The sequence below is a fragment of the Felis catus genome, chromosome D3 (assembly GCF_018350175.1).
Source record: "Felis catus isolate Fca126 chromosome D3, F.catus_Fca126_mat1.0, whole genome shotgun sequence".
Lineage (NCBI taxonomy): Eukaryota > Metazoa > Chordata > Mammalia > Carnivora > Felidae > Felis > Felis catus.
Window position 1 is genome coordinate 85,225,059 of NC_058379.1, and position 25,213 is coordinate 85,250,271.

The 25,213-nt window shown below is 38.9% G+C and overlaps 1 long non-coding RNA gene across 1 annotated transcript in view; it reads right to left on the reverse strand.

Annotated features, from left to right (window-relative positions):
* Nucleotides 1-7,410, reverse strand: part of LOC123381103 — a 12,231-nt gene extending 4,821 nt beyond the window's left edge. Inside the window, exon 1 of the long non-coding RNA XR_006587623.1 lies at nucleotides 7,195-7,410. This is a non-coding gene — a long non-coding RNA (uncharacterized LOC123381103). The remainder of the gene's footprint in view (nucleotides 1-7,194) is intronic.
* Nucleotides 7,411-25,213: the final 17,803 nt, after the last annotated feature.

Below are 25,213 nucleotides of genomic sequence, written 5' to 3' on the forward strand. Positions count from 1 at the left end.
TCAAATGCTTTCTCTGTATCTATTGAAATAATCATATAATTCTTATCCTTTCTTTTATTAATGTGGTGTAACATGTTGATTGATTTGTCCATATTGAACCACCCTTGAAACCCAGGAATAAATCCCACTTTTTCTTGGTAAATGATTGTCTTAATGTATTGTTGGATTCAGTTTGCTACTATTTTGTTGATTTTTACATCTATTATTCATCAGGGATGTTGGCCTGCAGTTCTCTCTCTCCGTCTCTTTTGTGATGTTTATCTGACTTTGGTATCAGGGTAATGCTGGCCTCATAGAATAAAGTTGGAATTTTCTTTCTTTTTTTTATTTTTTGGAACCATTAGAGAAGGATAGATATTAATTCTTCTTTAAATGTTTGGTAGAATTTGCTGTGAAACCATCTAGTCCTGGACTTGTTTTTTTTGGGAGATTTTTGATTACTGATTAAATTTCTTTGCTGGTTGTTCTGTTCAAATTTTCTATTCCTGTTTCCATTTGGGTAGATAATTTCTAAGAATCTATCCATTTCTTCTAGGTTATCCAATTTGTTGGTGTATAACTTTTCATAATGTTACCTTATAATTGTTTATATTTCTGTGGTGTAGGTTGTTATCTCTCCTCTCTTATTTGTGATTTTATTTATTTGGGTCCTTTCTCTTTTCTTTTTGATAAGTCTGGCTAGAGGTTCATCAATTTTATTCACTTTTTCAAAGAACCAGTTCCTGGTTTCATTGATCTGTTCTATTGTTTGTTTGTTTATTAAATATCATTTATTTCTGCTCTAATATTTAAAATATCCTGCCTTCTGCTGGCTTTAGGCTTCTTCTGTCATTCTTTTCTAGCTCCTTTACATATAAGGTTAGGTTGTTTATTTGAGATTTTTCTTGCTTCTTCAGATAAGCCTGTATTGCTATATAATTCCCTCTTTTTTCCCTTTTTTTAACTGCTTTTGCTGCATCCCAAAGATTTTGGACCATTGTGTTTTTATTTTCATTTGTTTCCATGCTTTTTGAAAATTTCTTCTTTGATTTTCAGGTTGACCCATTCATTGTTTAGTAGCTGTTTAACCTCCATGTATTTATGGGCTTTCCAGATTTTTTCTTGTGGTTGACTTCTAGTTTCATAGCTTTGTGGTCAGAAAACTTGCATGGTATGATTTTGATCTTCTTAATTTTGTCGAAGCCTGTTCTGTGGCCTAATATGTGACCTATTCTGGAAAATGTCCCATGTGCACTTGAAACGAATGTGTATTTGCTGTTTTAGGATAGAACGTTCTGTGAAGTTCATTTGGACCAGTGTGTCATTCAAAGCCATTTGTTTTCTTGTTTTTCTGTTTAGATGATCTTTCCATTGATGTAAGTGGGTGTTAAGTCCCTTACTATTACTGTGTTATTAGAAGGTAGTTCCTTTATGTTTGTTTTATGTATTTGGGACTTCCATGTTAGATGCATAAATATTTACAATTGCATCTTTTTGTTGGATTATCCCCTTTATTATTATATAGTGCCCTTCTTTGTATCTTATTACAGTCAGTTTTAAAGTCTGGTTTGTCCAATATAAGTATTGGTACTCCAGCTTTCATTTAATATCCACTTGCATATTTCTCCATCCCCTCACTTTCAATCTGCAGGTGTCTTTAGCTGTAAAATAAGTGTCTTGGGGCACCTGAGTGGCTCAGTCGGTTAAGCGTCTGACTTCAGCTCAGGTCATGATCTCGTGGTTAGCGAGTCTGAGCCCCACATCAGGCTCTGTGCTGACAGCTTGGAGCCTGGAGCCTGCTTCAGATTCTTTATCTCCCTCTCTCTCTCTGCCCCTCCCCGTCATGCTCTGTCTCTCTCAAAAATAAATAAACATTAAAAAAAGAAGTCTCTTATAAGCAGCATATAATGGGTCTTTTTTTTTAATCCATTCAGACACCCTATATCTTTTGATTGGGATATTTAGTCCATTTACATTCAAGTAATTATTGACAAATATGTATATATTTCCATTTTCTCACTTGTTTTGTGGTTGTTTCCAGAGATTTTCTCTAATCCTTTCTTGTTTTTCTGTGTTTCATATTTTGCTGATTTTCTTTAGTGATATATTTGGACTTCATTCTCTGGTGGTTTTGATATATGGTTACCATTAGGTTTGTAGATAACCTTTTCTGCATAGAGCAGTCTATGTTAAGTTGATGGCTGTTTAAGTTTGAACTCATTCTTTACTTCTCTCCTCCCCATACTTAGGTATATGTTATTATATTTTATATCTTTTTTTGGAGTTCTTTGACTGATATTTTTTATAGAAATACTCATTTTTACTTCTATTGTGTTTTCTACCTTTATGCTATCACTTTTTGTCTCTCCTTTCTCTCCTTTCTTCTCAGAGTCCCCTTTAATATTTCTTGCTGGGCTAGTTTAGTGGTCACGATTCCTTTAGTTTTTGTTTATTTGGGAAACTCTGTATTTCTCCTTCTATGTCCTGAATGATAGCCTTGCTGGATGGAATATTCTTGACTGCAGATTTTTCCCATTCAGTGCTTCGAATACCTCATGCCACTGCCTTCTGGTCTGCAGAATTTCTATTGAAAAATTTCCTGCTAGCCTTATGAGTTTCGCCTTGTAAGTTACTGACTTCTTCTGTCTTGTTGCTTTTAAGATTTTTTTTTATCACTATATTTTGCAAATTTAATTACAATATGTCTTGGTGTATGTCTGCTTTTGTTGATTTTGATGGGATTTCTATGTTCTTTCTGTTTCATTCCCCAGATTGGAGAGTTTTCAGCTATTATTTCTTCAAATAAATTTTCTGCCCCATTTTCTCTCTCTTTTTCTTCTGGGACTCCTATCCTAGGAAAGTTCTTATGTCTGATGGAGTCAGTGAGTTCCCTAAGTCTTTTCTTGTTTTGCGTAATTCTTCTTTCTCTTTTGTTCAGCCTCATCAGTTTCCATTACTTTGTCTTCTAGGTAGTAATTTGTTCCTCTGCTTCTTCCAGCCTGCTGTTCATTGCATCAAAAGTGTTTCTAATCGCATTTATTATGCTCTTCATCTTTGATTGATTCTTTTTTAACTATTTTCTCTCTCTGGAAAGGGTCTCTCTGATGTCTTCCATTCTTTTCTCAAGTCCAGGGAGCGGGCAGGTGTATGTGCTGGTCTTCTAGGGGTGGGACCCACTGCACTGGTACTGAGGGAAGCATGGCTGAGAAGTGCAGTTCCACAAGATCTAGGGGCTCAGTGTAAGCAAGTTAGGCCACCAGTGTCAGTGCTATGCTGCCTCCCGCAGGTGGCTCTGTGTTGATGCTGAGGGGCCGGGGAGGGAAATGCTTTGGCCAGCTCCTTTGTCCCCAGGGAGATATTTCTATGAAGGCTGCCTCTCAGGGACACACTCTGAGAAGAGCAAATAATCTCCTTGCTGTGTCCGCAGGGGTTCTTCAGATTGCTGTTTCACACTCTATGCCCCTGGGTTGTTCGCCTGCCTTCTCCCCAAGAGCAGTGCAGTGCCCTGTAGTCTTTATCCTAGCCAAGCCCACTGACTTTTAAAACTCAGGCTTTGAGCCACGCTAGTTGCAAGGACTCACAAAATACAGCCCCTCTTGAGGCAAACGGCTGTGAAGAAACATTCTCCTCTGTGCTCCTCTCTCCCACCGTTCTCTGGGACCATGGCTCCCTCCCACTCACAGCAGCCAGGATCCTTTGCTCCCCCAAGCCATGTCTCTGCACTTCCTATCTTCTTCGATGTGGCCTCTTCTCTCCTTTTAGCTGTGGAATTTGTTCTGCAAGTCTTCAGCTCAATTTCTGGGGTGTCTAGGATTATTGGATAGTTATCTAGTTGCGTTTGCGGGACAAGGCAAGCCTAGGGTCCTACTCTGCCAGCGTCTTCCTGTCTCCTGAAAGGCCCTGTCTTAAATGACAAGTGATAGACAGGACAAAATATTTTCAAACTACGTATCTGACAAAAGGCTAGTATCTAGAATATGTAAAACGTCTCAGACGTTTTGTAAACGTGATGTAAAAATAACAACGTACGGTTTGAAAATAGGCGGAAGACATGAACATGCATTTTACCGAACAGGGTATATGGAAAGCACATGAGCAAATGAGAAGGTACTCAATTACATTAGCCATCCAAGAAATGCAAGTTAAAATCAGGAGACAGCCTAGAAAACTTCTAAATTAGTGACAATACCAAATGCTGATGAGGATGCAGAGAAGCAGGATCCCTCATACATTACAGCTACGAGGGTACAATGGCACAGCAACTCCGGACGATAGCGTAGCTGTTTCTTGTAACACTAAACACACAGTTACCGTATGAGCCACAAATTGCACCCTCTGGCATATGTCATAGCAACTTTATTTGTAATAGGCCAAAACCGGAAACAACCCAATGTCCTTCAAACAAATTGGCGAGTAGTTAAACTGTGCTGTATCCATACCATAGAATATTCCATATCAAGCCCCACATTGAGCTCTGCACTGACAGCATGGAGCCTGCTTAGGATTCTCTCTCTCTCTCTGTCTCTCTCCCTCTCTCAGCCCCTCCCCTGCTTGTGCTCTCTCCTTCTCTCAAAATAAATAAGTAAACTGAAAAACAACAGAAAATTCTAACAATTGAGCAGAAATCTGAAATGAAAAATATTAAAGTGTAATAGAGAATGTCAAGTAAATATTAATAAGACCAATGATTATCACTAATCTAATGTGAAAATATCAAATTATCATACAAAGTAACAGATTACTAAACAGAGTTAAAATATTCAGTTGCATCCATGGATTCGATCCATCAAATCAGAAGGTTGAGAATAATGGTACTGAAACAGAAAAATTAAAAGAAGCAAATAGAAAAATAAACAATTACTAAAGAAGAACTAAGAATGGCTGGTAAGCATAATATGTGATATTTAACCTCACCTACTTAATTAAATCAGGTTTACTTTTTTTCACATTAGGTTAAAACTTAAAAAAAAAAGTACCCAATATTGATGAAAGTATGGAAACTAGCTCTCTAATAAATCGCTATGAAATAAAATCTAAAGAGTGTGCATACATTATCTTATGGAGTTAGATTTCACAGTAACATATAAAAGTCTTTGTAAAATTTGCAGTTAAAAAACCCTTTTGTTATATTTAACCTCTTTCCCAAACTTGTTTGACCACAGTTCCTTTTGCTAAGTAAGATATATTAACATCCTGGGGTGCCTGGGTGGCTCAGTAGGTTAAGCCACTGATTTCAGCTCAGGTCATGATCTCACGGTTTGTGGGTTCGAGCCCCACGTCAGGGTCTGTGCTGACAGCTCAGAGCCTGGAGCCTGCTTCAGATTCTGTGTCTCCCTTGCTCTCTCCCCCTCCCCAGCTCACACTCTCTCACTCTTTCTCAAAAATAAATATTAAAAAAATTTGAAAGAAATGTTTTTAAAAAGATATATTAACGTCCTCTAAAACAATTAATACATGCTGCCTTAGTCAATGGCTTAGTTAAGGAATGTTGTTCCACAGGTCTACTGACTCCAGAACAAGTGTTCATTTAAAAGGAGTAATAAAAACAAGTCACTTGAAAGAGAGTGAAAGATTTTTATATTAAGATTCCTGACTCCTGATACAGACTGTGTGTGTGTTTCAGCGATTCCCCCTCGAATCAAAACTCAGTATTGACTTTCAAGAATTAACAAATTAAGAAACGCTGTGCTGTAAACAGAATTAATTCATATTCAGTCTTCAGCTTCTCTTAAAACCAGTGTTGCTTATTTTCCAGATATGGAAATGATTTGCCTGGTAACATTTTAGGATAGGCCTTAATATTTGCTAATTTTACAGGAAATTCATAGAAATTTTTCTTAATATTTTATTAAGTTTCTCATGGTTGTCTGCCAATTGTCATGAAAAAAAGCCTCTGTCCTTGTACTATCAACCATATTATGTTAGACTCTAAAAATATACTGACTTTTAATAAGAATTTGTATATAATATGAAAGATTAATTTTTAGGTGAAGCAAATTTAGAATTATTTACTAGTTTGATCACAGAATAAATATGCCGTTAATAAGTTTTGTCAATAGGAGGTGAGTTGGAAGAGGCCATTCCTTGCTAAAACAATGTCATTTTGGTCTCATCTGCACAAACAAGATAACGTGTAAATTTTACTGTTACAGAGAGCTGATCTCATCTAAATACAGAAAGCACTCCTTCTACACCTAGTCTATTTCCAGAAACCTTATCGATGTGTTTCATTCCTCAGACAGAGCTGACCCGGACTCAGTAGCCCAGGGTTGGACTTTTCCTCTCCTTTGGATGCTTGGTCTGTGGTCTGAATGTTTATGTCTCCTCTCCCAAATTCATAGGTTGAAATACTAATGCAGAAAGAAAGGGTGGGGGGGGGGGGGGGGGAGAGGAGGGGAGGAGAGGGGAGGGAGGAAGGAAAAGGAAAAGGAAAAGGAAAAGGAAAAGGAAAAGGAAAGAAAAAAAAATCCTAATGCTTCATGTGATGGTTTTAGGTGGAGGCCCCTTTGGGAGGAGCTGAGGTCAGGAGGGCGGAGCCTTCATGAATGGGATTAGTGCCTAATGAAAGAGGCTCCAGAGGGCTCCCTTGCCCCCTTCACTATGTGGAAGGTGCGAGCTATGAAACATGGTCCCTTGACCAGGCTCCCAGTCTCCAACATCCAGCCTCCAGAACTGTGGGAAATAAATTTCTGTTGTTTCTAAGCTACCCCGTCTGGTATTTTGTTGCACACAGCTCCGCTCCACCAGGATGCCCCACACAAGATAGAGAGGCTGCCCGTCCTCCCCTTCATGGACATCCTCCAGGTGGCTGCTGGTGATCTTTTTCCTGCCGGTAGCCCCTTGACTGTCATTTTACCAGTTTTCACTTAAGTACCACATGGGGTAAGGAGAAGGTGGCACGGAGTGGGGTTTGTGCCAGAATGTGCAGCTGTAGAGACAGCCTGTTTACACTGCCCGCTCAGTTTGAATCGATGGGTGACTGCTTGATCTGACGATTCTAAAACAGGATGCGCTTAACTCACTATTCTCTACTCCCAGCGTAACATAGAATCTTTTCTGTTTTAAGTGTGCTATTCAATTTGGAGCAGCAGTGGCTCCAGAGTTTCTGTTGTGAAGGGAACTAGGGGCCATAATGTGGTTGGGAGGGATGGGTCAGGCAAGACGGAAGAGCTAAGGAATTTATCTAGACTTTTCCCCCCAGAACAGTACACTTACTGGAGGATGGCAATGGAGATCCTAAGGGAATAAAGATATCTTCAGCCTTTTGGGGGCACCAATTAGCATTCAAATGGAAACTGCCTTTCTTCTGCATTTTTTCTGCAGTAGTGACCTTCACTGCTTGCTTTTATGACTCGAAGTTCAGTTTGTTGTTGTTAAGCACCTATAATTCTGTTTTGGAATGTGGTCATTGTGTAGTTCTGCTGGCGAAGTTGAGGCTGAAAACAGCTGAATCCCCTGCTTCTTGTGTTCTCAACACCCTCTCCTGTTGTATTTTCTTTGGGTTCTTTTATAAAGATGCAGAGAAAAATACAAAAAGTTTTATCTGTCAAACCCTGAAAATACTGTCATCCTTCCACATTTGTTTACTCGGCTTGATTTTTAATCCCTGGACAGGGTAAGTAACGGTGCAGTGTTGTCAACAGGAAGGAGAAAGAAAAGTTACCCTTTTGTCTTTTAATTGAGATATAACTGACATATAACATTGTGTAAGTCTTACAGCCCATTGTATTGCTTTGATACATTTATGTATCGCAATACGCTTCCCACAGTAGCATCAGCCAGCACCTCTACTGGGTCACATCATTATCATTTCTTTTTTTGTAGTAGGAACAATTTAGATCTGACCTCTTGGCAACTTTGGAGTTTACAATACAGTTATTTGGAGTTACAAATACAATTGTTGTCTATAATCACTCTGCTGTGCATTAGATCTTCAGGACGTATTTATCTATTAGTTCTAAGTTTGTGCACTTAAACGTCTCCCCAGTTCTCCCGTCCCCCAGCCCCTGGTAAACACCATTCTACTTTCTGTGCTTACCAGTTCAGCTTTTTCAGATTCCACATATAGATGATATCAGGACTTGTCTTTCTTAATTGTTTTTTATGGGGTTTTTTTGGCTCTCAGTAGAATGGCTGGAGCTGGTTCGAGAGCTGGGGAAGAACTTCCTTGGCTTTGCTCATGCATAATGAATTCGTAATGTTAAACAGAGCTTGCCACCTATAGGTCAGCACACCGTGGCTTAATATCATTCCACTGATTTTCTGCCTTCTCTTTCAAGAGGATCTGTGCAGAGATATCATTTTATCTAAGAAATATTGCTCAGCGGGGCTTACAGTAAACTTTACTGGGGAGCCAAAGGGGTCGATTTGTCCCTTGAAATCTGCTCTTTCAAAGTTTTGCAGTGTTTTATATTTGAGAGTCACAGAATCCAGTTTGTATCTAGAGTACCTGTTCCTCCAGATAAAATCTTGCTCTAAATAACTACTCAGCACTGTGAGGCTAGAGATGAGTGGCAGGCTTTAATGAGAACATGTGTTTGCACAACCACTGGATTGTTTTTCCTAAGGAAGAAACATAAAACTAAATTATTTATGTAACATTACTGACTCCCACACTATTGATCATAACCGCTGTCATCAATTTGCTCCCCCTCCAGCCGTCCCAACAGGTTATTAGTTACAGATTGTGGTATTATTTGCTGCCAGGATTGCATTTTTAAAAATAAGTATGAACAGTGGGAGGAAATTTTTAGCATACCAGAGAGTTCCTTTCCTCTTGAAAATGACATAAGCGGCATCTCTGGGTTTTAATTAATCGGATACCAAGAGTTGGTCCTAAAATTTCAAATAGGATCAAAATGAGTGGCAAATGATAAGCCTGACATAATTGCATAGAATAAGGGAAGAAAGTTATTAGAATGAGTTTCTTTATGACTTAAGACCAATGCCAGAGTAATCAAATATTGATCATGTTATTGACAAAAGACTAAAATTAAATAATATATTTATTAATTGGACGATAAAATAACAACGGCCTATTTAATTGTACACTCAGGCTCCTGGGTATAGAGAGAAAATATGAAATATAGCAAGCAACAAAAAATATTTATTTTCCATTAGCAATTAGGAGATTTCTAGTTAAATATTAAGGGATTACCTTGAAGAGTTTTCTTTTTTCCCTTCAGAAGCCTGAGAAAATTCCATTTATCCAATTTCAATACGCAGGTTAATAATGAGCTATGCAGGATGTCAATGTACGAATCCATAGAAGGTAAAACTAGGAAAAAACACTGTTATACCACAAAAATATGCTTTGTGCTATGTACAAAAGGATTAGTAAGGGAGTCTTGTCTTCTTCTTTGAAAAATGTACTTTGGATAAGCTGTCTACTCTAAATCACACAAACAAACAGAATATTAATAATTTATAACTCTAGATTATCCTGGAGCTGGGTCCATAGTTTGTAAGTGAAGTTTCTCCCAACTTATTCTAATATCTGTGACAGGTATTTTCCTGCCCTCAAAATAATCACTAAGGGAATATTTGAGCAATCTCAACTAATGATGATTTAAAGAGACAGTCAAAACAGAACCCCGACAAACACAAGCCCAGAGACATTATTCAACCCAGTTCATCCCCCTCCCTGCCCCCCCGCCCCCCTCCCGCCCAGAGGAGCACACAGGTGTAAGTTATGGTAATTGTACTGATTTCTGTGCTTCCACAGCTGAAGAATCCACCTTAGAGTCATAAACTTATTTAAGTCTTAACCTTACTCTTAATAGAGTTTTCCCATTTATGTATTCATCTCCCCTCGTCAAGACTAAGAGGGTTTCCCAATGTCTAAATTTGTGTTTGTTTGTTTTTTTAATTTTAGTTAGCAAACAGGATTTGGTGTGCAATGGATGACTAATAGAGCCTACTTGAATTCAAATTGCCCACCTCATATGATACAAACTTTTTACATGAAATAACTGAAATTATTTATTTTTCTGTGCTTTATCATCATGTGGGACACACAGTCCACATCCACTTTTTATACCACTCTGATACACTTTGGATTCAAGTACTTAGACCCATTTGGTTCTCTTCTCAAGAAAGAAATACATTGTGAATTGCTTAACAGATTATAGTCACCCACCTGGCAAACCTTCTCCCATCATTTAGCATTCCTGGAGCACTTTGGATTTGTTAAGTGCTTTATAATAATACTTATTCTCTTGACTGTTATACTTTTGATGAGTAACAGTATTTCAGAGGTACTTTATTACCTTCTGGTTGCTTCTATACATCACTAAGGAGGAGAAATAAGATCGAGTAGGATGTCCTTGCACAATATTAGTTTGAAGGCTTTATACAGAGTATTAATATTTTAACCAAGCAGAAAACTTTGGAATAAATAGTATAATGTGAATTAAATCACCATTACTTTCCTACAATTTAGATCTATTTCTATGCATGTGAAAGCGCCAAGCTTTCTCCAGGGTACTCACATTTCTAAAGCCAACTTTCTGCTGAATCAGACTTGTCAGTAAATCACGGATTCGCTGATAATTTTTCAGGTTCAGCGACCGTTTTTTTCTTCTTCTATATCACTTTGTGGTCCCCAGGTCCCTTAAGATGGTCATAATATTTCATCTTCAGCTAAAGAAATAACCTGGGTATATAGAGTGTACATTAAGATCTTTCTGGGCTTTCAATAAGTACACTGTTTCAGAAATATATCAGTTGTGAGTCATGATGCCTTTAGCATTTTCCAGTACCCTTTGCTTATATATGCTCAGATTATATATCAATATATCTCAGGAATTCAGAAGTAGCAAACAACACATTCTTGCAAACTGAAACTGCAAATCAACCAATATGGATTGCTATTTGTACAGTACAGTCTTATTCATCATGACTTCCAGTCATAAACCCCTCAAACTGTGCACACTAATTCACTTATTAGCAACACATCGATTCATCACCTGCCTTAATTCTGTTCTTTGATCTTGGATTTCATTGCCTCTTACCAATGCTCATTTAAAATGCAACAATCATTTCATACCCAATATTCACTTCAAGAGCCTTCCCCAACTAAGAGAACTCAGACATCTCCAGGAGCGTGTAATGAAAGAATAGTGGGATGACTGGGCTTGAGTCCTGGCTTAAGTGTTTCCTGCTCCTGTGACACGAGGCACATGATCTGCTTCACTTAGGCTCAGATTCCTGATTTGCAGGAGTGGATGCTAAGTACACCTGTCTCTCGAGTGGCCAGTTATTCTAAAATGAAATAGCTCAAAAAAATCACTAAAGGTTATAGCATGTAAATTGTTGTCAAATTTTTGCAGAATTTGGAGTCTGTGCATGTCACCTACCAGTTGAGTAACACATTGTTTCTTGTTTGTCTTCCCTCTCTTTATTTTTTTATTTTTTTGTTTTTAGCTTATTTATTTGAGAGAGAGAGAGAGAGAGACAGAGGAGCAGAGGAGGGGCAGAGAGAGAGGGAGAGATTGAATTCCAAGCAGGTTCTGCACTGACAGCACAGAGCCCAATATGGGGCTCAAACCCACGAACTATGAGATCATGACCTGAGCCGAAATCAAGAGTGGGACACTTAACTGACCGAGCCACCCAGGCACCCATTTGTCTTACCTCTCAGAACGGATTACAAGCATCGTGACGCTAAATAATATGTACAGTAATCTTGTTGTGTTCTGCACAGCATGTAGTACAATGCTAGTCACATACCCGATTCAGTAAAATCTGATTACAGATAGATTCTCTCTCTTATTCATTAGGAACAAAATACATTATCTAGATCAGATGACTAGATTGACAGATGGGTTTAACTTGATGGAACTCATTCGACATTTCATTACATTTTTTCTTCAAAAGTGACTAAGGCATTTGTGCTATTTAAGGGAGATCCTTGGGGAGCCTGGGTGGCTCAGTTAGCGGAGCATCTGACTTAGGCTCAGGTCATGCTCTCACAGTTTGTAGTCTTGAGCCCCGTGTCAGGGTTTACATGGACAGCGCAGAGCCTGTTTCAAATTCTCTCTCCCTCTCTCTCTGCCCATTCCCCACTTGCACTCTGTTTAAAACATAAACTTAAAAGTTTAAGAGAGTTTCTTTCTGAAACAAAACATTGGAAGAGTAAAAAATAAAAATATTGTTTTAGGATAAAGCAGCAATAAACATCATTGAGGAGAAGACTGTATGCATTGAGGAAAGCTGAAAGAGAGCAAAAGTTAGCCAAGAAAGGAAATAGAGAAATTCGAAAATGGTCTGACCAGGACAATTCTGAATTCATACTACGCTGGGAGCAGTTGGCAAGCTGTGGAAAACTGAGTTTCGGTGACCATCACATTCGAGCTCTGATACTTTGCACAAGTAGGTTAAACTTTTAATTACAAGTTTTATCATCTATAAAATGAGGCCATTATAACACCTGGTTCATAAAAGTAGTGAAAGTCAAAGTAAAAGCTTGCTTTTTAGCAAGCTCTCTGGTTCTCTAACTTCGGAGAATTTTCTCTAAAACATTATTAGTGTTAGGAGAAACGGGCTAGAGTGATCAAATCTGAATAGGTTATTAACATAATTAAACAGATATTCAGGGTCTTGATTTTCCTTTGTGATTAAAAACTAAACCTTTATCTGTTACTTATGTAGCATATTTTCCAAAAAGCAGTTTCCTAATATCAAATAACCTATGTAACAATCTGTAGTGATTCCATGTAATAAAATACAAAAATCTCTATTAAAGCTTTATTAGGTTATACCGTTCACAAAAATTAACTCAAAATAGATCATAGACATACACATAAAATGCAAAACTATAAAACTCCTAAAAGATTACATAAGAGAAAACCTAGATGACCTTGGACATGGCAATGACTTTGTAAATACAACACAGAGGCACAGTCTGTGAAAGAAAGAGTTGATAAATTAGATTTCATTAAAGTTAAAAACTTTAAGGATACTGTCAATAGAATGAGAAGACATTCTCCTATAGACTGGGAGAAAATATATACAAAGACATATCTAATAAAAGGCTAATATCCCAAATATACAAAGAACTCTTAACACGCAACAGTAAGAAAACAAAAGAAAATCCAATTTAAAAACGAGCAAAGGGGGCATCTGGGTGCCTCAGCCAGTTAAGCGTCATGATCTCAGGTCGTGATATCACTGTCCATGGGTTCAAGGCCTGCATGAGCCCCGCATGGGGCCATGTGCTGACAGCTCAGCGCCCAGAGCCTGCTTCGGATTCTGTGTCTGCCTCTTTCTCTGCCCCTCCCCTGCTTGCGCTCTGTCTCTCTCTCAAAAATAAGTAAAACATGAAAAAAGTAATAATAATAAAAATAAAAATGAGCAAAAGATCTGAACAGACACCTCACCAAAGAAATATAAAGATACCAAATAAGCATATGAAAAGAAGCTCGACATTGTAGGTCATCAGGGAACTGCATATTCAAAAAATTAAAAGAACCCTCCTATTAGAATGTGAAAACCAAAAAAAACAAAACAAAAACAAAAAACAAAACAAAAAAAAAACCACTGACTACACTAATTGCTGGGGATGTGTAGCAACAGGAACTCTCACTTGCTGCTGGTAGAACGAAAAATGGTACAGACACTTTGGAAGACAGTTTAGGGTTTTTTTACCCCTACACATACTCTTATCATACAATCCAATAATCGCCCTCCATGTTTACTCAAAGGAATTGAAATCTTATGTATGCACAAAAAGTTTGGTCCAACATATGAAAATTTATTCATAATTGACAAAACTTAGAAGCAAACAAGATGCCCTTTGGTAAGCGAATGGATATATAAACTGTGGTCCATGCAGACAGTGGAATATTATTCAAAGCTAAAAGGAAATGAGCTATTAGGCCATGAAGAGACATGGAGGAAACTTGAATGCATATCACTAAGTGAAAAAAGCCCATTTGACAAGGCTACTTGCTATGATTCCAACTATATGACATTCTGGAAAGGACAAAACTATGGAGACAGTAAAGAGATCAGTGGATGTCAAGAGTTACAGGGGAGGGAGGAGGAATAGGCTGAGCACAGAGCATTTTTAGGACAATGAAACTACTCTGTGTGATGCTATAATGATGGACACATGTTGTTATACATTTGTCAAAACCCATAAACTATACAATTTTTTTTTTAGGACAATGAAACTACTCTGTGTGATGCTATAATGATGGACACATGTTGTTATACATTTGTCAAAACCCATAAACTATACAACACCAAGAGTGGACCCAAAGGTCAACTATGGATTTGGGGGGATTATGTTGTGTCAGCGTAGGTTTATCTTTTGTAACAAATGTCCCATTCTGGTGGGCAATGTTGATCATAGAGGAAGATGTGCATGTGTCGGGGAAGAGAGTCTATGGAAACTTTCCATACTTACCGCTCAATTTTGCTGTGAACCTAAAAACTACTCTAAAAAATAAAGCTGATTAAAAAAAAAACTTTATTAAGACATCCAGAGAGACACAGATAAGTATAAATTGTTAATGACTTTCAAGTCAGTGGCCAGACTGGTTATGCTGAAAGTTGACATTTGAGTCGTGTGAAGGAGACAAAAGCGAGTGCGGTCAGGTGACGAAAGTTCTACGTGTCTCTTCCACTTCCTGTCCATGAACGTGAGACTTATTTCTTTAACCCTCCTTCATCCGATCGTCTTCACACCCCCACTTGTTCCTGTCTGCAGGCTTTCTAAATACTGGTTTTCAAATTCCTTATTTCCATACCTATCCCAACCTGATTCCAATTTATGTAACTCCATTTCTTTTTTTTCTGGTTTTGGTTCCTAGTTGTGTCTTGTCTCTGTTTAACTCAAAGGAACCCAGAAATAAAAATCCTGGCCCCTTCCCTTCCCATAAACTAGAGTATGGCAAATATGTTATTTAGATGGTGCTCATCTATTTTCTCAAAAAGGCTAAATTTAAACCACTACTAAAAACTTCCAGGTTAAGTTTTATTTTCAAAAATAACACTTCTATAGTGTAATTAAAATATACAATGATGCATTACAATGCTAAAAATAGACTGCAAAACTGAAAAACTGTTTGGAAATTAGATATTAATGTAATTTACAGGGGTGCCTGGGTGGCTCAGTCAGTTAAGGATCTGACTCTTGGTTTCAGCTCAGGTCTTGATCTTATGGTTCCTGAGATCAAGCCCATCATTGGGCTCCATGCTGAGTGTAGATGAGCTTGGGATTCTCTCTCTCTCTCTCTCTCTCTCTCTCTCTCCCTCTCTCCCTCTCCTTCCCTCTCCCTCTCCCCCTCTCCCCTGCTCATTCTCTCTCAAAATTAATAAACATTTAAAAATATACCTAAAATTATTGTAACAGGTAATAGAAACTACACCAGCAGCGATGAGAAATACACACATTCGCAGACACAGAGAGGCATTAGGATTTTAGTTCCTGCCTTCCATTGAGGCTTGAGCAAGAGCTGATTTCTTTAAAAGCTAACTTTGAAAAGATCTGCTGGGAAAAAATAATGTAAGACATTTAATAAGCATGTTAGGCTTTGGGGTTTTTTTTCATCCTGAAAAGTGACTTGTTTGATTCATATACAAATTAAGAGAATTGCTCAGTTTGATTCAGTTGTCAAGAATTCTCAGCTTGCCAGTTTATCTTGGAGAATCATAAAGCAGAACTTTATTCATGAATACATACTTGGTGTCTTACTTGATCAATAGGACAGTGATTGCTTATGCAATCATCCTGTGAAGCAGTTTCTTTAGTAACCACCTTTATCACATGAAATTAGGAGTAAGAATATGAAAGTTTTATTTTTTTTAAACATGCCATGCTTCAAGGATTTCTTCCCCCTCTCTATTTAAATACCAGAAAATAGAGATGAGGTGAGAAGCAGTTTGGAAAACTTCATGTTTGGATTTTATTTGCTCCTAAATGTTCTTCAGGAACTTTTTGAATATAGAAGATTTAAGATGCATACAGCTGATAGTAACAGAAAACCACATCACAAGCTAGTTTAAACAATGAGAAAAATGCATTATCTCACATAGCAAGAAGTCCTGAGAACAGTTCCCAGGGCTCAGTAAGAGAATAGCTAAACGTTTAAACCGAGGGTTCTCTTCATCCATCCAAGTGTGGAAGTGAGGCCTGCTTTGTTCTGAGCTGTGTCTCATGGTTACAAGATGCCTACCAGAGTTCCTGTCTTCTCATGCTAACTTCAAAACAGTTAGCAGAAACACACAGAATATCTTCCTGTGTGTCTTTTGTTCTGAGGGTGAGCATTCTGAGGGGAGAATTGATAGAAAATATGTCCCATGCCCATTTCTAAAGCAGTCACTGGCAAGGGAAGTTGGATTGCCATAACTGATTTAGGAATACGAGTGAAGAGTGTGGATATAGAAATAAACCAACATTGGGGCACCTGGTGGCTCAGTCTGTTAAGCACCCAGCACCCAAGTCTTGATTTCGGCTCGGGTCATGATTTCACGGTTTGTAAGCTCAAGCCCCACATAGGGCTTCATGCTCACAGCCTGGCGCCTACTTGGGATTCTCTGTCCTCTTCTCTCTCTGCCCCTCCCCTGCTTGCTCTGTCGCTCTCCCTCCCAAAATAAATAAACATTTTTAAAAAATAAATCAACGTCTTTTTCTAGGAATAAATCCTGCAGGCACCATCACTAACTGTTGTGGAACTGAGAAGCAAACATTTTCCCCAGCTTTATTGAAATATAATTGACAAATAAACATTGTGTATATTTAGGGCGTACAAAGCGATATTCTGATATATTGTGTACATTGTGAAATAGATACCACAACCAACTAATTAACATACACCTCACCTTACATACTTACCTTTCTGTATATGTGTGAGTGGTGATAACACTAAAGATCTACTCTGTTAGCAAATTGTGAGAATACAGCACAGTATTGTTAATTATAGTCACCATGGAATACATTAGATCCCCAGAATTTAGTCATCCTGCATAACCAAAACCTGATACCCTTTGACCAACATCTCTCCGTTTCCTCTCTCCTCCAGCCCCTGACAACCACTATTCTATTTTTTAGATTCCATATAAATGGGATCACACAGTATTTGCCCCAGGTTCATTCCCAGGCATCTTCGAAAACCAAAATCCTTTGGTAGTCCCATAGTATAATAGCATTCTGCATTTTAAGAGGCAAATTATAATTGACAATTAAGACGTATCGCTTACCTGTTCTTTATCACATGTATACTCTCTTTATGTTTGGCTTCCCATACAAATTTCAAAATCCTTTATTTTGAAGATGATCTATTTACACCTTTATGTATATTCAGTATACACAAAATAGATATGCCAGAGGTTTTTTTTTTTTTTGTAGTTCATTATATTGTAATTTAATAACTCATAAAATATTCTCTTTAGAGTTTGGCATATGAACCCTGCCTGCAGTCATGGACTTCAAAATAATAAATAGTGTCTGTCTTAGTTTAGTGCAAGCTCTGTGATAATTAGTCCCCAAGACCAGCTCATTTCTTGCCCACCAGTAATTGTCAGGGAATGTCCATAGTGTGGCCCATGTTCATGCAGTCATTTCTGGACCCAGGATAAGAAAAGTTCTGCCATGTTTAATTTTTAAGTTTTCCCGAGGGATTATCTCTCTTCCAGCCTGCTGGAATGGGCACAGAGCATGGGAGGATCGGATAGACCAGGATTGGAAATGTTGCAAAGTCATTTTCACTCACTGGCTACAGCTCAATCATAGGGTCACAGGTAACTAGTGGGCAAGGCTGGGAACAGAGCCTGGTTATACAGAGAGATGAGCTATTTGACACCCATGTGTCATGTTTGCATCCATGACCCTGTTTTATTCTCCTAATAACCCCACGATATAAGTACGACTGATACCCCCATACTGCATATGAGAAAACAGACACATTCAAACAGGTTAATCAAATTGTTTTACAGTAAGTGGTAGAGCCTAGAGTCCAAGTTTCCAAGTTTTATCCTTTTTTATGTTGTAACAGTTGGCTGTCTGAGGCCAAACAAACTTTGGTCATTTGCACTCTCAAGGTTCTCGTGAACATTCAGAGCACTTCGCTTAAGCCAACGTCCAGCTGCCAGTGCCTCCTCCTACAGAAGTGCGTGTCAGTGACCCCCTGTGCTTGATGCCTTAGTGGGCACCCATATTGCCTTCTTCTGCCTTTCTGTATCCCTCCCACCCCTACCTATCGGTGTTCCCAAAACTTCCCACAAAAACTACGTTTCTTCAAACCTCTGTTTTAGGGTCTGCTTCCGGGAGCACAACAACTAGGACAGTCAATCGCAAAAACAGAAGTCTGAGGGGAAAAAAAAAGTTGCCGTACAATTCATAGAATATCGTAGCATTACCCAGACAGACATATACGACTATAGATAGTTGTGTAGGGATATATACACGTGTGATAAATCATTTCTAAAAGGAAAGAATGATAAACACAATTCAGGAGAGTGGTGTCCTGTGGGAAAGTATCCCTGTGAGGGCACGTGGGCTTCTTCGTCATCTCCAACAGCCTGGCTCTTTTGTAAACAAAATATACTGAGTTTATCCTTTATGATAGTTCATAGCTTGCAAGTGGATTAGTGCACATTTATTCATGTGAATGGAAAAATACATGATTTTAAAACAAATATATTAAGAAAAGGACATTAAAAATATCCCAAAAGAAATAAATAAAGTAGGTACCATCTAAAGTCCTTAAATTCCAGTGGAGGGTTTAGGGACTTCTGAGCTATATCTTCAGTCTATGTTTTTAAATGGACATTGTGCAAGGAGACAGTCACCACAATGGGCTTAACCAGAACTGCTCACCTGACAGGGTTTAGAAAAAAATGCAAAAAGGCAGAGCTCCCAGTTACGTTTGAACTTCAGGTAAGCAACAAATAATATTTTAGCATAATTATGTTCCTAGTATCAGTATGTGCCTCTCCCTTTAGTCTGGTGATGTCCATTTTATTTCTCTTTTAGCCCAGTGGGATATACATTTTTCTGTTATTTAATGAATATATTCAAATATTACATGGGATATACTTACACTAAAACACGTGTTGATTATCTGAAATTCAAATCTAGCTGGGAATTCTGTCCTGTTTTGATTTTTCCCCAATCTGATAACCCCACTCATGAGCCTGCAGTTCATCTGATTCTGAACACACTTGTTATGAGTGAGAAATCGGTTAGACATTTACTTCCTGTTATGTCTCCTATGTCTGAACAAATGAGAGTCAATTAGGATATATGTATAAATTAATAAAAATTATACTTTACATTAGATTTTAGAGTAACTTGATCCTTGGTGCTGTGTCCTTCGGTCATATGTTTTTCATTTTACAAAGCTTTTTTTTTTTTTAGTCTCTTCAACTATGATAACTGTACTAAGCCTGAGAAAATGAACTTTAAATTCAGTTTCTTCACACATATAAGCGCATAGCAGTTACCATCTACTTCCTGGAGAATGTGGAACATGTGATCAACAGAACATTCCCCGAGAGGAAACGATCAAAATATGAAGGAGATTCGACTTGAAAAGTATATACAATAAGCAGATTCGACCTGAAAAGTATATACAATATTACTTACCACATTGCAATTCCGTGTCATTTAGGAAAAGTACAGTATTAAGTATTTAGTTTCCAGTTCCTCCTTGACAAGGGTAGTGAAAATAAACATTAGAAGTTGACACACACAAAAATGTTAATTCTAGTGTGCTAATCCCATTCCTATAACAACTAGATGTTTTCCAATTTTTAATGGGAAATCAGTTTAATAATTATGTTAGACAATTATAGACTTCTTCATGTGGTAGATATGTAATACATGTAAGAATTGACTTGCTATACCGACTAGGATTATTGTACTCCAAAATGCACAAAGAGGGTATTAATTACCTAGATATATCATGAAAAATTAATAACATACACAGAGATTGGGGGGTTGATTTAAACAGAATCCCCAGAGGATGGAAGTTGTGCCATTATATAAACAAACGAGCATGATCATCAGCAAAGAAACATGAAAACATGTTCCCGTCGTGTCATCAGGAAAATGCGAATTAAAACATACCACTACACGCTGATAAAAATGGCCAAAATCTAGAATACTGACAACACCTCATCATGGTGAGGGTGAGAAGCCATAGGAACTCTCATTTATTGCCACTGGAATTGAAAAATAGTGCAGCCACCTTGGAAGGCAGTTTGGTACAAAATCAGATTTACTCTTTCCATACTATCCAGCAATCAATCACATTTCGTGCCGTTTACCCAGAAGAGGTGAAAACTTGTGCACACACAAAATCCTGCACATGAAGCTTTACAACAGCTTTGTTCATAGTTGCCAAAACTTGGAAGCTACCAAAGTATCCCTCAGTGGGTGAAAGGATAAATAAACTGTGGCACATTCGGACAATGGAATACTAGTCCATGCCAGAAATGAGCTATGAGACCATGAAAAAAACCCTTACGTGCATATTATGAGTGAAAGAAACCAATATGAAGAGGCTACCTATTGTATGATTCCAACTGGATGGCATTTGGGAGAGTCAAAATTATGGAGACAGTAAATGATCAGCCATTGGGTTAGGGGTTGGATTGGGGGCATGTATAGATGGGGCGCAGAAAATTTTTAGGGCAGTGCAACGTCTCTATATGATTCTATAGACAGATACATGTCATACGTTGGTTCAAACCCATATTCTGTGCATCACAAAATAGAAGACACAGAATAGACATTTTCAGCTCAGTACTGAAGGCGTTTGCTCCTTCCAGGATGCCACTAAAGGTGCTATTTTAAAAATGTAAAAACAAAGCAAAGCAAAGCCAAACAAAAAAAACCAACTTAATGTAACATAGTAATACCCAGTGATCTCACAATAAAGGCACAAGAAGTAGAATGCTTGTGAGCAATAGATTAATAAACAGACAGGTAGGTCTCATTTTTGACTGTAAAAATATCAATGACAATAGATGGTTTGTGGCACCTAAAATGCCTTATTATCAGCAACTAGTAAATAATCTCCATAATAATATTTCTGTGTAAGGTTGTTGGCTTCACATCTGATGATACAATAACATGACAGAGGATAAAGATATGTTCAGAGTGAAAATATTTTGAGTGTTCTTTAGAGGTCGAAAGATTAGAATTATTAAAGTTGAACTTTACTAAGTCGACAAGTCAAAACATGTTAAATTTCCTTATCCACATTACTAAAATTTCTGGAACTTCTCTCATTTCAAAAACCTTTTCACTTTGTGAAGACCAAATGAAATTAGAAATGATACCGTGGTTTGAAAATCTTAATGAATTATATTTCAATAAAGCTGTCCAGTGAAAGGTTTCAGAACATGGGGATATTAAGAGTGGATTTATAATGTAAGACCTGGGCTAAGAAGGCCCAGAAGACACATGTTTCACCACAGCTGTGAGAAATAAATTCATGAGGGGAGCTCTAGCACTTTTGAAGAACTGTGTGGTCTTTTTCCACGTCACCAGTTGCAAGAGCCCTGCACGTGGAAATGGGCTTTCAAACAAATGGGGATAATGGGACCCCAGGGTAGTAGGAGCCAAGTGAAGGACTTAATTACCAAAGGCAGAGTGAGTGTGGTTACTCTAATGGCACAGAGTTTAAATCCAATTGGTCAAACTAGAACTGAAACCAATGGGAGGTCTAGTAAAGTCTTACCTGCTCTGTATAAACAGAAAATCTGCAGGTCTGATGAACTGAAGTCTGAATTGAATGACTAAAAAAGAGGGCCATGCCCCTTAACCTAGTCCCAAGTCCCACGTTTACTGTAAATCATCTTCTCTACCCTTCCCTAAAGGGTACTGTCAGCCATTTACCAGGTGACAGTTTTGCAGAAGAAAAAATAATCAGATATTGATGATTTATGGACATTATGACAGTACTTCCTGTGATCCACCAGTCAGAGAAGGAAATTACGGAGGTCAGATAATTAGTAGACTTTTGGCTTGAGTTTATCTCATAGTGAGCTCACCCTGATTATTTTCCTGGTTCTAGAATGGGTACTTAGAATACATGTATAGCAACTCGCAGAACTTCCATATAGTACCTGATTACAGAGTGAGGGCTAAAAGAGAGACAGCCAGATGGAAGCCACTGGAACGGACTCTACCTTTGAAAATCACAAACCAAAGGCAACACCACATCCCTGAAGAAACTGCAGGAATTAGTGCCATCATCAAGGACTCAAAAAAGATACAAGGGTGGTGATTTTGTCCAACTCCCCCATTTTGCCTGTGTGGAAAATAGATGAGTATTAAAGACAGAAAGGTGATAATTGACAATTTAATCAGGCCTTGATCTAACTGCAGCTGTTGTTCTAGATGTGATCTATTTGCTGCAGCAAATTTAACACGTCACCCCCCCCCCCACACACACACACACACTCCTTGTGTCTGATGTATAGCTGTGGGTCTGGTGAGTACTTTTTCCCTCTCTACCAGGCAAACTGTGGCTTGCTGACCGAATTCAGCCCGGAACCTGTTTTTGAAGAGGGCTTGAGTTAAGATTTTTACATTTTAAAAGAGTTTAAAGAAAATAAAAGAATATGTAACAGAGTCCATATGTGGTCTTCAAAGTCTAAATTATTTATTATCTGGCCATTTACAGAAAAACGTTTGCTGACCCCTTGTGGGGCTTTAAAGAACATGTTTCTATTTCTGCCTTGTGAGGGCTTTCTTAGCAGTTTTTGCTGAAACCTGGAACCTGGGCTGAAAGCAGGTAATTTATGACTGAATAGAACTTCGGAGAGTTTGCCTTCTGGAAGTATTGTTTTCATTTCAAGGGGGGCTGAGGCCTGAGATTTGGAGACATCCCTGGGCTGCTAGATACAATGGTGTTGTTATCTTTCCCCTGGGGAAATGTATTTACATTCAAAGGGTTATAGTAAGAACTCAGAACACTCAGGAAGGAGCAAATTTTTCTCCCTTCTTTCAGGAGGGAAGGTGAACATCACCTAGAGGTGTATATAAGCACCTCAATTTTGCAAGATTTCTCACCTGCACCACTGTTATGGACTGAATGTTTGTGTTCCCCTGCAAATTCATATGTTCAAATCCTTCCCCCAGTGTGATGGTGTTAGCATGTGGGACCTTTGGGGTGATTAGGTTAGGAAGGTGGAGCCATCATTGATAGGATTAGTGCCTTTCTAATGGACACCCCCACAGAGCTCTTTTGCCCCTTATAAACAAGAGGACCCAGCAGGAAAGTTCCCTGTCTTTGGCTATGAACCAGGAAGTGGTGGGGGCTGTAAAGGCTCCGCCTTCCCAAGACAGATACTTGTGTTTAGCACTGTGGGGGCTTCAGAAGGATACTCATACCACCAAGGTCAGAGTCCACAAGAACTGCCACAGGCTTCTGTCAGCTTCTTCTTGCTCTCTACCACCTTACTTCAGTCTCACTGCCCAGCCAGCTCTGTGGACCACACACTCAAGCACCACATCCAAAGACCACAGCCTTACAGAGAACTTTCAACCCACTCCTATAACTGTGCACGTTCAAATTCTTGCAGTGAATCTCTTTGTGAGTGTGTGTGTGTGTGTGTGTGTGTGTTACAAATCACCTAGTGGTTCTACTTCAGAGATACTCTATACTTATTGATTTAGCTGTCTCTGCACAGTTGACATTTTACAGTTTTCCAGTTTTGTGGAAATATGTAATGGAAATGTTGCCTTGTGATATTCTCATAGGAAAGGTATGATGTGTGAATTTAAGTGTATGCGTGTACAGTCATTCCCAAGGAACCGACAGTGAAGACAGGAGCCTTTATTGAATGGTTTTGGAGGAGCACTGTGATTTGGCTATTTATAACCATTATGGTTTTTTGAAAATTCTGTCTTATCTATCCATTGATCGATTCAACAATGAACAATGGTTCATTCAAATTCTTACTGAACATTCAGCCCAGGCCACACAATGTCAACTCTTAAAAATATTATTAGCTTTGGAGTAAATAAATACATTGGTTTAATTCATTAATAGTGCAATGCTGTACATTAAATACCAACTATGTTTATATAATGTCCTGTGTAGCAAGATGGTGGGAGGAAGTATAGAAAATGAATTTAAAATTTTGTATGTCTTGCCTATTGTTCGATGTGAGCACCGTTAAATTTTTCTAGACTTAGTTTGCTATACCCTAAGATTATGAAAATACTTACTAACCAGCATTTCTCGCTTCTGTAATCTTGCTTGCTTAACACATTCCTCCCCTTCCCCCTTTCCCCTTCCCCCTTCCCCCTTCCCCCTTCCCCTTTTTTCTCCGGCCACAAGTAAGGGACAAAGCCTTCCCGCCAAAGGACAGACAAAGGACGCCCAATCAGAGAACAACAAATGTCCTTACTTTAAAATCAACTAATCAGGCCCCCCATAATCTGAAACCTCCCCTATGCTATTTGTCTCTGTCTATAAAAACGCTGTACCAACCCTGATCGGGGCCTCTTAGCGTCACTGGCAACGAGTGCGCGGAGGTCCAGGTTCGAGCCTGCAATAAAGGACCCTTGCCGCTTGGCTTTGACTTACGACTCTGGTGGTCTCTTGTGGGGGGTTTCGCGACCTCGGGCATTACATTTGGAGGTCCCACCGAGACCTCCCCCGGGCCCACCAGACTTCTGGTCAACGGGTCATCTCTGATTCCGATCAGTAAGTAAGCCAGCTCTATCTTTTTCTCTCTGATCTGTGTTTCTTCTCAGGAAAACCGGTTCTATCTGGAAGCTGGTGTGACCCTGGCGGACGCTATAGGACACCCAGCGGGGGTCAGTTGGAGACGTCCACTGACACTGGGGGCCTTTCTGGCCCATCGGGGGGCCTTTTTGGCCCATCAGGACTCTTTTCTGTGGGCCACTCACGCCCAACGCGCCTGAGTTAACCACTTTCACTTTCTCTACGGACTTCCAGTTTCTCTGTATAGACTAGTCCAGAGTGCTAAGAAACATCTCTAGGCGCCTGAAGGAAAAAACCCTCTAATCAGTAGGCATGCCCATTGTTACCCGTGCTCTGATGTGATGTGTGTCTGTGTGTCTGTCTGTTGAATTGACTGGAATGATTGTTGGGAGTCAGGGGCACGCGCCTGACTTACCCTATGTGTAGTCCCACGGCGTAAGCTACGGGATTCGAGTGGGCTCTAACCCGATTTCCGCGGTGATCCTCATATGGCTTAAGGCGGTCAAAATTTTTTTGATCCAAGCAGGGGGTTTATACCTGCC